This window comes from Felis catus, chromosome A2 (assembly GCF_018350175.1).
Source record: "Felis catus isolate Fca126 chromosome A2, F.catus_Fca126_mat1.0, whole genome shotgun sequence".
Lineage (NCBI taxonomy): Eukaryota > Metazoa > Chordata > Mammalia > Carnivora > Felidae > Felis > Felis catus.
The window spans coordinates 1,251,994-1,265,677 of record NC_058369.1 but is presented as its reverse complement, the minus strand read 5'-3'; positions in this window follow the sequence as shown (position 1 = coordinate 1,265,677).

The window sequence follows — 13,684 nt, the reverse complement described above, 5'->3', positions numbered from 1 at the left end:
CTCTCAAAATAAACACTTAAAACATTGCTTAAAGAAGTTTTAAGTTAACTAAATGTAGACATTTATGGTGCCTGCCCTGGGGGGTGGTGATAACGGTTTTCCTGACGCTTGGGGGGGTCGGGTGGGGGGAGGTCTCTGCCTGCAGCGAGTTCTCCCGACCGGTCTCCAGCCTGTCCAGCAGCGTCCTTGTGTCACCCGATGTCACCTGCAGGGCTGTCTCCCGGGCTTCTGCTGCTCCCGTCGGGTGGGTCCTGACCGGGTTGGGGGCAGGAGCCCGGGAGGGCTGGGGTTTCTCTGTGCATCCAGCAAGGAGAGCCATCTGGGGGGGGGGGCAGGAGGTGAGAGCTTGAAGACAGGGAAGTGAGGAGGATGGGGGCGTTTAGATGGGGTGCCCTGTGTCCCCATGTTTGCCGGAACGCATGCAATCGATCGCGTGGGGTTTCCCCGGAGGGCTGATAGGGGCTGGGTGATGCAGCTGGGTGCGTGTCGGGGGGGAAAAGACCAGACTGGGGACCCACAGGGGCGTGTCCAAGACGGGACGACGCCCTCCCCCCTCCCCCCGCCCCGGGGCTGCTGTGGGGACCGTCCAAAACCAAGACAGGGCAAAGGGAGGTGCTCCAGCTCACGGCTGCATGACAAAGAATCCCAAAGCTCACGGCTGAAAACAACCATTTAATTTTCTCATGATTCTGTGGGCCGGGAATCTGGGAAGGGCTCAGCTGGACGGCTTGTCCCCGACCCAGAGGGACCGCCTCCAAGATGGCTCTTCGCTCGCGTGTCTGGCTGCACCACCTTTGTGGCCTGTCTCTGTAGAGTGCTCGCCTTCCAGCACTTTCCGTGCACGGCACACTTCTCTGGCATGGCTTCCGGAAGCCCAGGTGAGCCCAGGGAAGGGAAGCAGAAACTGCTAGGCTCGAGCCTGCACATCCTCTTGGGCAAAGACAGGTCGGGTCCCAGGGACGGAGGGAAGAGGTCCCCAGGCCCTCCCCCAGGTCAGGACCAAGGTCGACAGGTGCGTGTCTGCAGCCTCTGCCCCGCGGAGGGAGCCCGAACACGCGATGCTCAGGGAGGGACCCAGACACGAGAGGCCACACGGAGTGTGAGTCCACGTGTGTGAAACGTCCAGAACGGGCTCATCCGGGGACAGGAAGGGGGCTCGCGGGGGGCTGGGGGAGGGGGTGGGGGCGGTGACTGATGGGGACGGGGCTGCTTTAGGGGTGATGGAAGGTTCTGGAATTGATTGTGGTGATGGGTATACACTATGCGGATATACTAAAAACCCTGAGTTGTGCACCTAAAATGGGTGAATTGTAGATCAACAAAGCCACGGCGGCGGGGGGGGGGGGGGGGGGACGGACGGACGTAGGCACAGCGGCCACACGGTGGACACGACCTAAGCGTCCGTCCGTGGCTGAAGGACAAACACAATGTGTCCATCCACACGCTGGAATGTGACCCAGCCTCAGGAAGGACATTTCTGGCCGGTGGGGCCTCTGACCCTTTCTCCCCACCCCTCCCCCAGGCTCTCCCCTCCCCCCCCCCCCATTTCCAGCGGGCAGAGGGGGAGGGGACAGGATCGGGAGCATCTCACCCGTGGAGTCACCCGCCTGGCGCTGGGCGCTCGGGGCCAGCCTGGTCTGGGGTGGGTGGTCTGCGGCGGGGGGGAGGGGCCAGGACTGGGCGGGGCGGGGGCGTGGCCAGCAGGCGGGACCCCCCCCACCCTGCCGTCTCCTTCGGGCCCGCAGCTGGGGGCGGGGGAGGCCCCCTTCTGGCCGCTTGATACTCAGTTTGCTAACCTCTCCTCCATCCACCCCCGGCCCTACTGTGGAGACCTCCTCGTCTACGACGCCGTCCAGGCCTCGCCCTCTGCGGTGAAGGTCTGCGGAGCTCGCGGACTTGGCCTCCCGCTCGCTCCTGTGACCCGGGCCCCGCGTGGGACCCTCCCAAATGCTGCCCTGGGGAAAGGGACATTACAACCCTCAGGCCTCTGCTGCCTCGGCTCTTAACTGGGGGAGGGACGGGGAGGGACGCAAACCCCAGGTGTCACCAGTAAAGACTCGTGATGCAGGGGACTTTGGATTTTCCACGTCTTGGGAGAGATACCTCAAGGGGAGGGGGGGTGGAGGGAAGGAATAGGATCCCAGTCACTGTGGTTCCTGAGGGCACCTCCTTCCTGAGAAGGGCGGAGTGCTTCCAGAACATTCCAGAATATTCCCGCTTGTATCCTCCTCCCTGGTCAACATTCCCGGAGTGCTACAGTCAGCCTGGAAGCTTGTAAAACGTGAGGTGGGCCGGCCTCTGGAGCGCGTGTGGCGTAGGGGACAGACTTTGCTCTGCAGTGTGGTCAGCAAGTCGGTGCGTTTATCAGACCCGTCTCACTGAATCTCAGACGCCCTTCTGCGTATTCGGAAAGCGCAGGCCCCAAACCTGGTTGTCCCCCTCGCTGCCTCTCCCGGGCCAGGTTTCCCAGAAGCACATAGCGAGACAGGCATGGGGGGGGAGGCTTTCTTTGTTAGGGTTCCCTGGGAAGATCCAGTAGGGTGACGATTCTCAACAGGGGTAACCGCCCCCCACCCCGGACACTGGGCCACGTCTGGGGGCATCTCGGGGGTGTCACACTGGGGTGCCCCTGGCATGGAGCGTGTGCTCGGCCCCCACAGCGACCAGGACGCTCCACAACTGAGAACCATCCAGGCTCCTGTGTTAGCAGTGCCTGGGGGGGGGGGGGGGGCAGGAGCCAGAGGGGAAGGCAGGCGAGCAAAGCAGGGACAGCACAGGTGGCCCGAGGGGAGACAGGAGACCTATTTATTTATTAAAAAAAATTTTTTTTAGCGTTTATTTATTTTGGAGACAGAGAGACACAGAGCATGAACGGGGGAGGGGCAGAGAGAGCAGGAGACAGACTCGGAAGCAGCTCCAGGCTCCGAGCTGTCAGCACAGAGTCCAGCGCGGGGCTCAAACTCACAGACCGCGTGATCGTGACCTGAGCCGAAGTCGGACGCTTAACCGACTGAGCCCCCCAGGCGCCCCAACAGGAGACCTATTTAAAACCCTGCCCTCCCTGTTGGGATGAGCACTGGGTGTTGTATGGAAACCGATTTGACAATAAATTTCATAAAAAAAAAACCAAACCCCTGCCCTCGAGGTCCCACCCAGGCCGCCTGCCGTGACTTGGGGGCCTGTTTGGTCCCTTTGCTCCAGGTGGGTCACAGGCCCCCAGGATAGCTCCCCACCACGCTCACGCTCTCATGTGGCCCCCACCCACGCAGAGGCAGGACAGGCCCGGGTGAGCCAGGCTCCGGGGGCGGCCAAGGAGTGGGGCTTCTGAGGGCCGGTGGCCTCCGTCTGGCGCCTCTGGGGCCACTGGCTGGAGGAGGCTCGGGCATCTCTGTGCAGGTGCCCATGTGCAGGACCCATCAGTCCCCCTCCTGTCCCGACTTCCTGCAGAGACTAAACCCCTGCTCCTGCAAACACCGCCTCCTGGCAGGTCCCCCGGGCTTCCGGGCTTCCAAGAGGAGTCGCTCGGCTTGTTTTCTGACCCGCTGAACTTCCCGTAGGCGGGAGGCTAGACTCAAAGCCTCGATTCGAATCCAGTTAGCACTTTGGGCTGGAAACCTTTGTTCAGAGCCCACCCGGCGAAATCTGGTGGTTTCCATGCGCTCGGGCCCATCCTTGGACCGGGGCGCTGGGAGCCCCGCGGGCGTGAATGGCCGCTGTCATTTGAGATGAGACTCTGTGCGCGTACAACGCCCCGCGCCCCTTCCCGTGACGCACCTATGGCCTCAACACCACTGCCCACCGCTGCTGGACTCCAGAGTTCCGTAACAAGCTGCTGGTCTCGGTCCAAGGTGTCCCCTTGCTTTCCCCAAACCCAGTCACATATCAGTTTGTGACCTAGGGAAGCCACCTTCTCCCCGTGGGTGAACAGTCCGTCCTTTGCCCAGGCAGATCCCGTAGTCTGACTTGGCATGAGACTATGGCCCAGAGATTAAATCCAGACAGAACCCACTGGCACCCGACTGGGCTGGGCCTCACCCGTTCGGGGTCACTGACCCACTTTGAGGAGGTGCCTTCCCGGGTCAGGATGTCAAGGAAGGAGAAGGCTGGGCTGGCTGGTTGGAAATGTTTCCACCTTCAGCCCAGGCTAATGTAAGCCAAGTGGAACCAGGAAGCATCGACCCACAGCTGATATTACTGACAAACAGCAGTTGTGTGGGGGAGGGAAACCTCTTCCTCTACCCTCTTATGTTCTGTACCCGGGGACGTGTGAATTAAACTGGTGAAAGACATTAAAAAAGATTTTTTTTTAATGTTTTATTTTTGAGAGAGAGAGAGAGAGAGAGAGAGCAAGCACGGGAGGGGCAGAGAAAGGGAGACAGAAGATCTGAAGCAGGCTCTGGCCTGACAGCACAGAGCCTGACGTGGGGCTCAAACTCACAAACCGTTGAGATCATGACCTGAGCCGCAGTCGGAGGCTTAACCGAGTGAGCCGCCCAGACGCCCCATGAAAGACATTTTAACAGGAGCCATACGAAGTTGCTTATTTTTAGTTTTACGCGCTCAGGCATCACGGAAAGTAGTAAGTGTGCGAAGGAAGCATGGGGTCTGAGGCTCACACACCGCCGTAACAGGAAGAAGGAGGTGACAAAGGCCACTTGCGGGAGAGCAAACGAATTTTAGGAAAAATAAACAGGCCGTTAGGAGAGTGGACAGGAGGTTTGATGGTCTGTGGCAAAGTCTGGGGAGGGTGCTAGCATCCCTTCTCCGAGAAGAGGGTTTGCTCCCTGGAAGGGATTTATGACAAATGAGTTCTTTTGGGAGCCTCTGGTTTTCGGCAGATGAGGGACTGCGGGAGCTCAGACGCCCTCAGCTCAAAGTAATTCTTACACCAGAGTGGCGGCTTTTGGGGTAGCATGCCTTGGTCCCCTTCCTAGCTCCCCCTAGATCTTCTGCTAACCCTCCATTTTTTTTTCTGTTCAGCGTCAGGCATTTTTGGTGTGGATGATATTATCCCTGTGTGAGATCCAGGCCCTAGAGACAGGGCAGAAGGGTGCGGGGGACGACACCTGCCCTGCTCCCCAATGATGGCTTCATAGAAAGAGTGTGCCCCCTTGGGGCACCTGGGTGGCTCAGTCGGTAAGCGTCCGACTTCGGCTCAGGTCATGATCTCACGGTCTGTGCGTTCAAGCCCCGCATCGGGCTCTGTGCTGACAGCTCAGAGCCTGGAGCCTGCTTTGGATTCTGTGTCTCCCTCTCTCTCTGCTCCTCCCCCACTCACACTCTGTCTCTCTCTCAAAAATAAATAAACATTAAAAAAAATTAAAAAAAAAAAAAAAGAAAGAAAGAGTGTCCCCCCCTCCCCCCAAACGAATCCCCATTCCTGGAATTAGCTTGTCAGCAGCGCCCCCTAGAGGCAACCACCAGCTTGAACAGGGCTGGGCGCCAACCAAAGACCCCTGGATGCAAAATTCAGACACCTTCTCACCTCCTCAAGGACACTGCAAGGGACCGGGGACAGGCGTTTGGTCAGCAAGCAGCGTAAAGTGTCAATCAGATGAGACAAAATGGCCTGCTGTCCTTCCCTCGTCACCCCTGGGGCTGGTGTGTCCTCACAGCTAATGTCTGTGTCCTCTAAAGGACACCAGAGCACAGGTAAACATGTCATATTTTCACATCAGCTGAACTTAACTGAGATATAGTTTACTCACAGTGATGTACGCAGATCCTAAGCACATCTGGCTGGGTTTAGGCAACTGAGGAGGGTATGTCACCCACACCCCCATCGAAATCTAGAACATTCTGGCCCCTGGAAAGTTCCCTCCACTCCCCAGACAACCATTTTCCTGATTTCCGTCTCCATAGAAGTTATACCTGTTCTGGAACTTGATCTAACTGGGACCAAATGGGATGTCCTCACCATCTGGCTATAGAGCTGGGACTTTGCAAATGTATGGCATGAGGTAAGAAAGTTTGTGTTTGGATATACCTAAAACTTTTTGTTGTCGTTGTCTTCACTTGAAACATAAAACCCTTTACTGATAGATGCATCGCTCTCTTCTCTGGCCAGGCATGGACACACAAGATGTTTAAAAAATAAATAGAGATCGGGGCGTCTGGGGGGCTCAGTTGGTTAGGCGTCGGACTTCAGCTCAGGTCATGATCTCACGGTTCGTGGGTTCGAGCCCCGTGTCGGGATCTGTGCTGACGGCTCAGAGCCTGGAGCCTGCTTTGGATACTGTGTCTCCCTCTCTCTCTGCTCCTCCCCCACTCACACTCTGACTTTCTCTCTCTCTCTCTTTCTCTCTCCCCTCCAAACATTAAAAAACTTGAAAAAATAAGTGATTATAGCCAACATATGACCCCTATCCAGACTGTTGCCCCCCTCACACTCCACACGTGGGTCATCTCCTCCGCAGACGCTTCCCCGCGAACTCATAAAGGAGAAGAACTTTCAGGACGTACGAGTATCCTATGCAGTGTCCCTACATACGAGACCGTGATGCTGCCTCACGCCTCACAGACCAAACTAAGTCCTTCGTGCTGTCTGGTTTCTTATTATTGATTGATTGATTGATTGAGACAAGTGGAAGCAGGACAGAGAGAGAGGGACACAGAGGATCCCAAACAGGCTCTGTACTGACAGCAGAGAGCCCCGGAGAGAGACGGATATGGGGCTCAAACCCACGAACTGTGAGATCACGACCTGAGCTGAAGTCAGACGCTTAACCGACTGAGCCGCCCAGGCGCCCAGAGTGTATTTATTTTCATGACTGTATATATTCCATTGTATGAATACACTATCAGGCTATTTACCCATTTGACTTGGGTTGTTTTTGGTTTGGGGCGATTACCAAACATTTAAAAAATGCTGCTGTGACTATATCTGGGCTCTGTGTTTGCGTGTGATTCACGAGGGTACGACGTAAGAATGGAATTGCCGGGCTGTAGCAGTTGTGTGCATTCAAACTCCATAATGCGAAACTCTTCCTCAAAATTGAGGCCTGGTTTATCACTTCCCAGCCTGACAACAGTTCCTGCTGCCCCACACCTCTGCCATCGTTTCTTATTAGCACATCTGAATTTCTTTTCCCAGCCTGTGGGGTCTGTAGTGCTATCTCACCGTGATTTCAAGTTCTGTTTCCCTACTCACTAATAAGGCCGAACACCTTTTCATAATTCGTTGCCCATTTGGGGTTCCCCCTCTGTGGCTCATCTAGTCAAGTGTAGCTCAGCATTCAACCCGGTTTCCTAATGTTCTCTTAACGATTTCCAGGAGCTCTTTGTAGATCCCAGAGACAAACCACTTGGTGCACATAGAACAGACACCTTCCGCTGTGTGTCCTGCCTTTTCACTTTCTGGATGGGCTGCCTTTTTAACAGTTCTTAATTTAAAAAAAAAAAATTTTTTTTTTCAACGTTTATTTATTTTTGGGACAGAGAGAGACAGAGCATGAACGGGGGAGGGGCAGAGAGAGAGGGAGACACAGAATCGGAAACAGGCTCCAGGTTCTGAGCCATCAGCCCAGAGCCTGACGCGGGGCTCGAACTCACGGACCGCGAGATCGTGACCTGGCTGAAGTCGGACGCTTAACCGACTGCGCCACCCAGGCGCCCCAACAGTTCTTAATTTTAATATAATCCAATACACCATTCTTTTCCTTTATTGTTACGTGACCTGTTTCAGAAATTCTCACCACAGAAGCATTATCTTACATCATCTTCTAAAATGTTATTGTTCTGGGGTGCACCTGGGTGGCTCAGTCGGTTAAGCGTCCGACTTCAGCTCAGGTCATGATCTCATGGTTCATGAGTTCGAGCCCCATGTCGGGATCTATGCCGACAGCTCGGAGCCTGGAGCCTGCTTCGGGTTCTGTGTCTCCCTCTCTCTCTGCCCCTCCCCCGCTCATGCTCTGTCTCTCTCAAACTAAATAAATAAACATTAAAAAAGTTTTCAAGGTTATCGTTTTATCTTTCCTATTTACATCTACAGTCTCACCCAAATTGACTTTGAGTATGGTGTGAGGTAGGGGTCACGTTGTGTTTCCCCGTGGTGACACCCAGTTGTCCCAGCGTGATTTGTCGAGGACGTCGTTTTTTCTGCGCTGCCCTGCACTACCACCTGTAGCCTGAATCACCCCCCTGGATGCTAACAGCGTCTGTCTTGGGCTCCTGATCTCTCTGTCCATCTTCCGCCCCTGTCTTTGTGATTGTAGCTGTTCGAGAAGTCCTGATCAGCAGTACGAGGCTGTGCTTGGGTGAGAGGAACCCAGCATGTTTGCTCACCCCCCTTCAGCAACGCACCTAACTCAGCCCCGTCAGCTGTGCCCATCAGCTTTACCAGCCTTTGCCTGAATCCATACTCTCAGGAAGAGTCGCAGACTCTTGGGAGTATCAGCTCACAAGCCCTTCGACGTCAACGTGGGTGTGAGGAGATGGGGTGCGGCTGAGCAGGCTGCGTGCACTTGAATCTTCACTTACCACCCTGCACAAATTCCACTGCAGGTGGGCATGTGCAAGGCTCTTCGTGAAACCTTCAGGCATTGAATGGCTCCCACTGTCTTCCCTCTGCTTCCTAGGGTGAGCTGCTCAGAGCTGACCTCCCGACCCTCCAGGAGCAAAATGCCACTGGCAGACAAGAATTGATGGCCTGAGTAAGAAGTGTCAGGAGTCACAACAGTTTCTGTCTGAACCTGCACTTCAAGCAACCGGACTAACTTGGGTGGACTGCACAACCACCACAAAGCCCTCCCATTTCTATGTGCTCCCTTTGCGAGGAGATGGTGTTCCTCCTGTCCAGAGGGGGTTCTGTTTCCCCATCCCATTAGCGTTTGTTTATTTTTGAGAGAGAGAGAGAGAGAGAGAGAGAGAGAGAGAGAAGTGGGGGAGGGGCAGAGGGGGAGGGAGACACAGAATCCGAAGCAGGCTCCAGGCTCTGAGCGGTCAGCACAGAGACCAACGAGGGGCTCGAACTCCCGAACCGTGAGATCCTGACCTGAGCCGAAGTCGGACGCTCAACCGACTGAGCCACCCAGGTGCCCCAAGGACTTCAAATTATTATAAAAGAACATGAAGATTATACAGCTATACTTTCTGAATTTCTCAAACTCATTCCATTTCAAAAGCTGCAGGCTAAGTTTACACGTTAGAATATTCATGAGGCCATTCCTCCTTTGTATGCACCTATAAAAATCAAAAACGAAACCACGCTTCCCTAAAGACATAGCTATTTCTAGACTCCATTAGTGTCATCATAAAAGCCACTGGAACTAAATTCTCACTTTAATGTTAACACGTTTCACAATACATCTTTCCTAAAAAGACAAAAAAAAAAAAAAATCTGGGAAATGTGGATTTCCCATACTGAAGTTAACGTAATAGAATCTCCTATTTTCTGACTTGAATAAGCTTCAACTCTCCCCCCCCCGCCACTGGGAACTATCCACACAGCACACTGCTACATGTAATTAATTATTCCAGGGAGATGTCTATTTAGATTTACAATGGGATCAACACGAGAGTGCCATACAGTTTTTCTGCAGGCGCAAATGCTAAGCAAAGGCCCTGTGGACACTTCCCAACACCATGGGTACAGTAGATTATGGGGAGCACAGAGGTTCAGAGGAGACCGCAAGTTTCAAATTTTTTTCCGCAATGGAACCAGAAAAAACGTTTAGAAAAAGTAAGAGCACAAATATATATGTATAATGCCACTGTCAACAACGTAACTTTTCAGAGACCGCTTCCACCCAGGCCGGCTAGCTGAACTTTGACAAAGTGAGCAGGATGGAAAGGTGAAGGAGGTTCCTGGTCTTCTCACCAAAGGGATGACGCAGATTAGCAGCAGGATCGCTCGGCGTCCTGTTTGCCTGTAGGTCGCCAAACACCCAGGATCTGCAAAGCCGAAGAAGCCGCCAGGGCTCCCGGCAAATCTCAAAACCTCTCCGGCCTAGAAGAGGTTCCAGGCACCTCTGGAACCGTCTGGAAGACGCGGACAGCCTGGGTGGCTGCTTTCCACGCAGCTGGCCAGGCAGGTGTCCCGTGGGCTAAAAACAACTGAAACTCACAGCAGACTGAATCTCTCTGGATGTCACCTCCAGCACTGGCGGTACTGTCCCAGCTGACTTCCAGAAGCTAACCCTGTCGCTCCTGGTTCGGGGCGGAGCAAGGACATGCGGAATACAGAAGAAGAAACACGGGTAAGAGAAGAATCATGTAAAAAAAGAAACAGTAAAGGCAACACCTGATGTGCCATCAGCCCCACCAACGCGATCAGGAACGGAAAGACCCCACTGCAAGGACCAGGCCGGCCCCACCCCGCCCCCAAACCAGTGCCCCAGCAGCGATTCCGACCAGACCGGCGACAGACCGTGCGGTGGTGGGGTGGACGACGCATGCGCAGTTCTTGCAACACGCGAGGCCCCGCAGACGACCTTGGGGCCTGCGGTTCCCGCCGCCGCAGGTAAACCTGGCTCCCGCAGAGCCTCGGGGACACCTCCTTGTCCTTGCCTTCGGAGCCTGAGCCCCAGATGGTGAAAAATAATGTTATTCCCCCCCCCCCCAACATTTGATTTTGAAAATGTGCAAACATCTAGCAAAGTTGGAATAATTACGCCACCTCTCGGTAATCTCTGCACCCGGTGTGGGGCTCAAACTCACGAATCTGAGATCAAAAGTTGCACCCCCAGCCAGCCAGGCACCCCTGAATTTTTTTCCTTTGAAGTAAAATGTACACACAATGACTTTCATAAATCTTAAGTGTACATTTGCTGAGTTTTAAATCGATTTTTTAAATATTTATTTATTTTTGAAAGAAAGAGAGACAGAGCATGAGCAGGGGAGGGGCAGAGAGAGGGAGACACAGAATCCGAAGCAAGTTCCAGGCTCTGAGTTGTCAGCACAGAGCCCGATGCGGGGCTCGAGCTCACAGGCCGCGAGATCATGACCTGAGCCGAAGTCACAGGCTTAACCGACTGAGCCCCCCCGGCACCCCCACATTTGCTGAGTTCTAACAAAGGCACACCTCAATGGGAATGGAGCCTCTATTAAAATAGAGAGCCTTCGGTTCACCCTGTGGCGGGCCAAAGAGCAGCCCCCAGACATGTCCGCCTCCTAATTCCTAGATATTTACCTCACATGGCAAAAGGGACCTTGCAGACGGGATTATGTTAAGGACCCCGCCATGGGGGTGACCCTGGATTCCCCCAGAGGGCCCAATGACGGGACAAGCGTCCTATAAAAGGGGGTGTTGGAGTCAGAGCTGTGACAGTGGAGGTCACAGTGAGGCAATCACGAACCCATGGGTAGCGTGGCCTCTGGAAGCTGAAAAAGGCAGGAATAAATTCTCCCTTGGAGCCTCCAGAAGGAGCCAGCCCTGCCCCCATGTTGGAGGTCACTGGGGGGGGGGGTCACTGGGTGGATGTGATGCTGGCGGACCTGTGAGCTGGATCCCGGCATCTGGAGGCTCCACCCCCCTCCCCTGTCCCGGGAAAGTGGTTCCCCTCGCTTCCTTGCATTGAAGCTGCCCAAGGACACAGCCTGGAGACAGGGAGGTGGTGTTGAGCCGTCTGGATGGTCTGTGCCTGAGCCTCTATATAGGCTTTAAGATTCTGGCAGAGCACAGTCGTTTTACGGGGCGCTGGACAAGCCTCGTAAGGAAGGTCCCTTGCTCATGAAGCCTGCCGTCTCCAGTCTGGAGACCCTCCGTCAGTTCCTCCTGGGGCAGCGCGCACAGGCGCCCGTTGGCAAACCAACACCTTCATTTCAGCCCCTGCGACCGCGTCGGGCTCCCCACCTCCAGAAGTGGGTCCTGTGATACCGGGTTGGTCGGAAGGCCCCGCTAGGAAACGCGTGGCACCCATTGGCCAGGGCTGGTCACGTGCCCCTCCCCTGACCCAATCAGCTGGCGAGGCATTCACAGCCACCGCAACAGCGCCTGCGATCTTAGATGCTCATTTCCCAGCGGCGGTATTTCAGCGGCTGCGGCCGTTACCCTCAGGGTCCGTGCATGTATTTGATGTTGGCGGATAAAATGAATATGAAATTACCCAAGTTACAACCAGGATCTTCAGATACTAACCATGGTTCGCCAAATGATAAAAGAAAAAGATAACATTATATTTGGGGGGAGGGGCTAAAAGTTTAGGGAGGCGTTCGAGCAGCGTCTTCAAATGTTTTCTGGAAAGGGTTTTTGCCCGCCACCTGGTCTCTGTGGCAGATACTCCACTTTGCCCCGGAAGCCAGGAAGCGGGCATAGATAACATGCAAATAAATGGGCATGACTGTGTGCAGATAAAACTTTATTTACAGCAGGTGGCCGGCGGCGTCTAGCGCCCAGGCAGGCCATATCTGCTGAGGACAGTTGCTGCAGAGTACTGTGAGAGCTAAGTTGGAACTAGCAGTATGAGCTCACACTCTCCAAAGGTTATCATTTCTACCTGATCACCGAAGTAGCCCTGAAGCAGTTTTCCACCAAAACTAGTGTGCAGTAATTGAATGTCCACAATACCCAAAATGCAGTCACGAGACCCCCTTCCCCCCTCCCCCCCAAATGTAGTCACACATAACTCTTTTCCACCCCAGGGAACGAGCAACCCTTCGTTGCTAGAAGGAAGGAGGCTTCTCCAAATTCTAAGGGGTGTCGAGGGCCCACAGGGGCCCACGTAGAGGTATCCTTCATAAATAACGATTCCAATCAATTAAAACTACCTGAATCTGAATGCCGTGAATCCATAATTATCTTCAAAAGGCAAGAGTAAGGATTGTCATTCCTTATCGCCTCACTAGGACTGTATCCAGGGCTGATTTATTTGGATGAGTCACCATTCAGCATCCTCACAAAAAGCCTGGGAACCTGGTATCCCCTTACCACCTGAGACAGATTCAGGGTGATCCCAATTATACAGAAAGATCCTACTCTTTGTAAAACACAAAGCAAAACAAAAGGCAAGGGAAAAAAAAGAGGCCAATAAAGAAATGCACTAAAGTGTTATCACTGGTATTATTTTTGGATAGTAATGTTCTTTTCTGTGTTTTTCTGGCATTTCCAAGGTCCCTCCTTTATTTTCATTTTATTTTATTTATTTTTAAAGATTTTACTTTTAAGTAGCCTCCACACCAAACACGGGACTCAAACTCACAACCCCAGGATCAATAGTCACACGCTCCGCCAACTGAACCAGCCAGGCGCCCCTCCTTTTTTTTTCCATACATTTTTAGTTATTTTTTTTTAATTTTTTTTTAACATTTATTTATTTTTGAGACAGAGAGATACAGCATGAACAGGGGAGGGTCAGAGAAAGAGGGAGACACAGAATCTGAAACAGGCTCCAGGCTCTGAGCTGTCAGCACAGAGCCCGACGCGGGGCTTGAACCCACGGACCGTGAGATCATGACCTGAGCCGAAGTCGGACGTTTAACCAACTGAGCCACCCAGGCGCCCCTTTAGTTATTTTTTTTTAACATTTTCTTAATGTTTATTTTTATTTTTGAGAGAGAGAGAGAGAGAGGAGACAGAGCATGAACAGGGGAAGGGCAGAGAGAGGAGACACGGAATCCGAAGCAGGCTCCAGGCTCTGAGCTGTCAGCACAGAGCCTGACGTGGGGCTCGAAACCATGAACCGTGAGATCATGACCTGAGACGAAGTCGGACGCTTAACCGGCTGAGGTGCCCCCATACATGACTTTT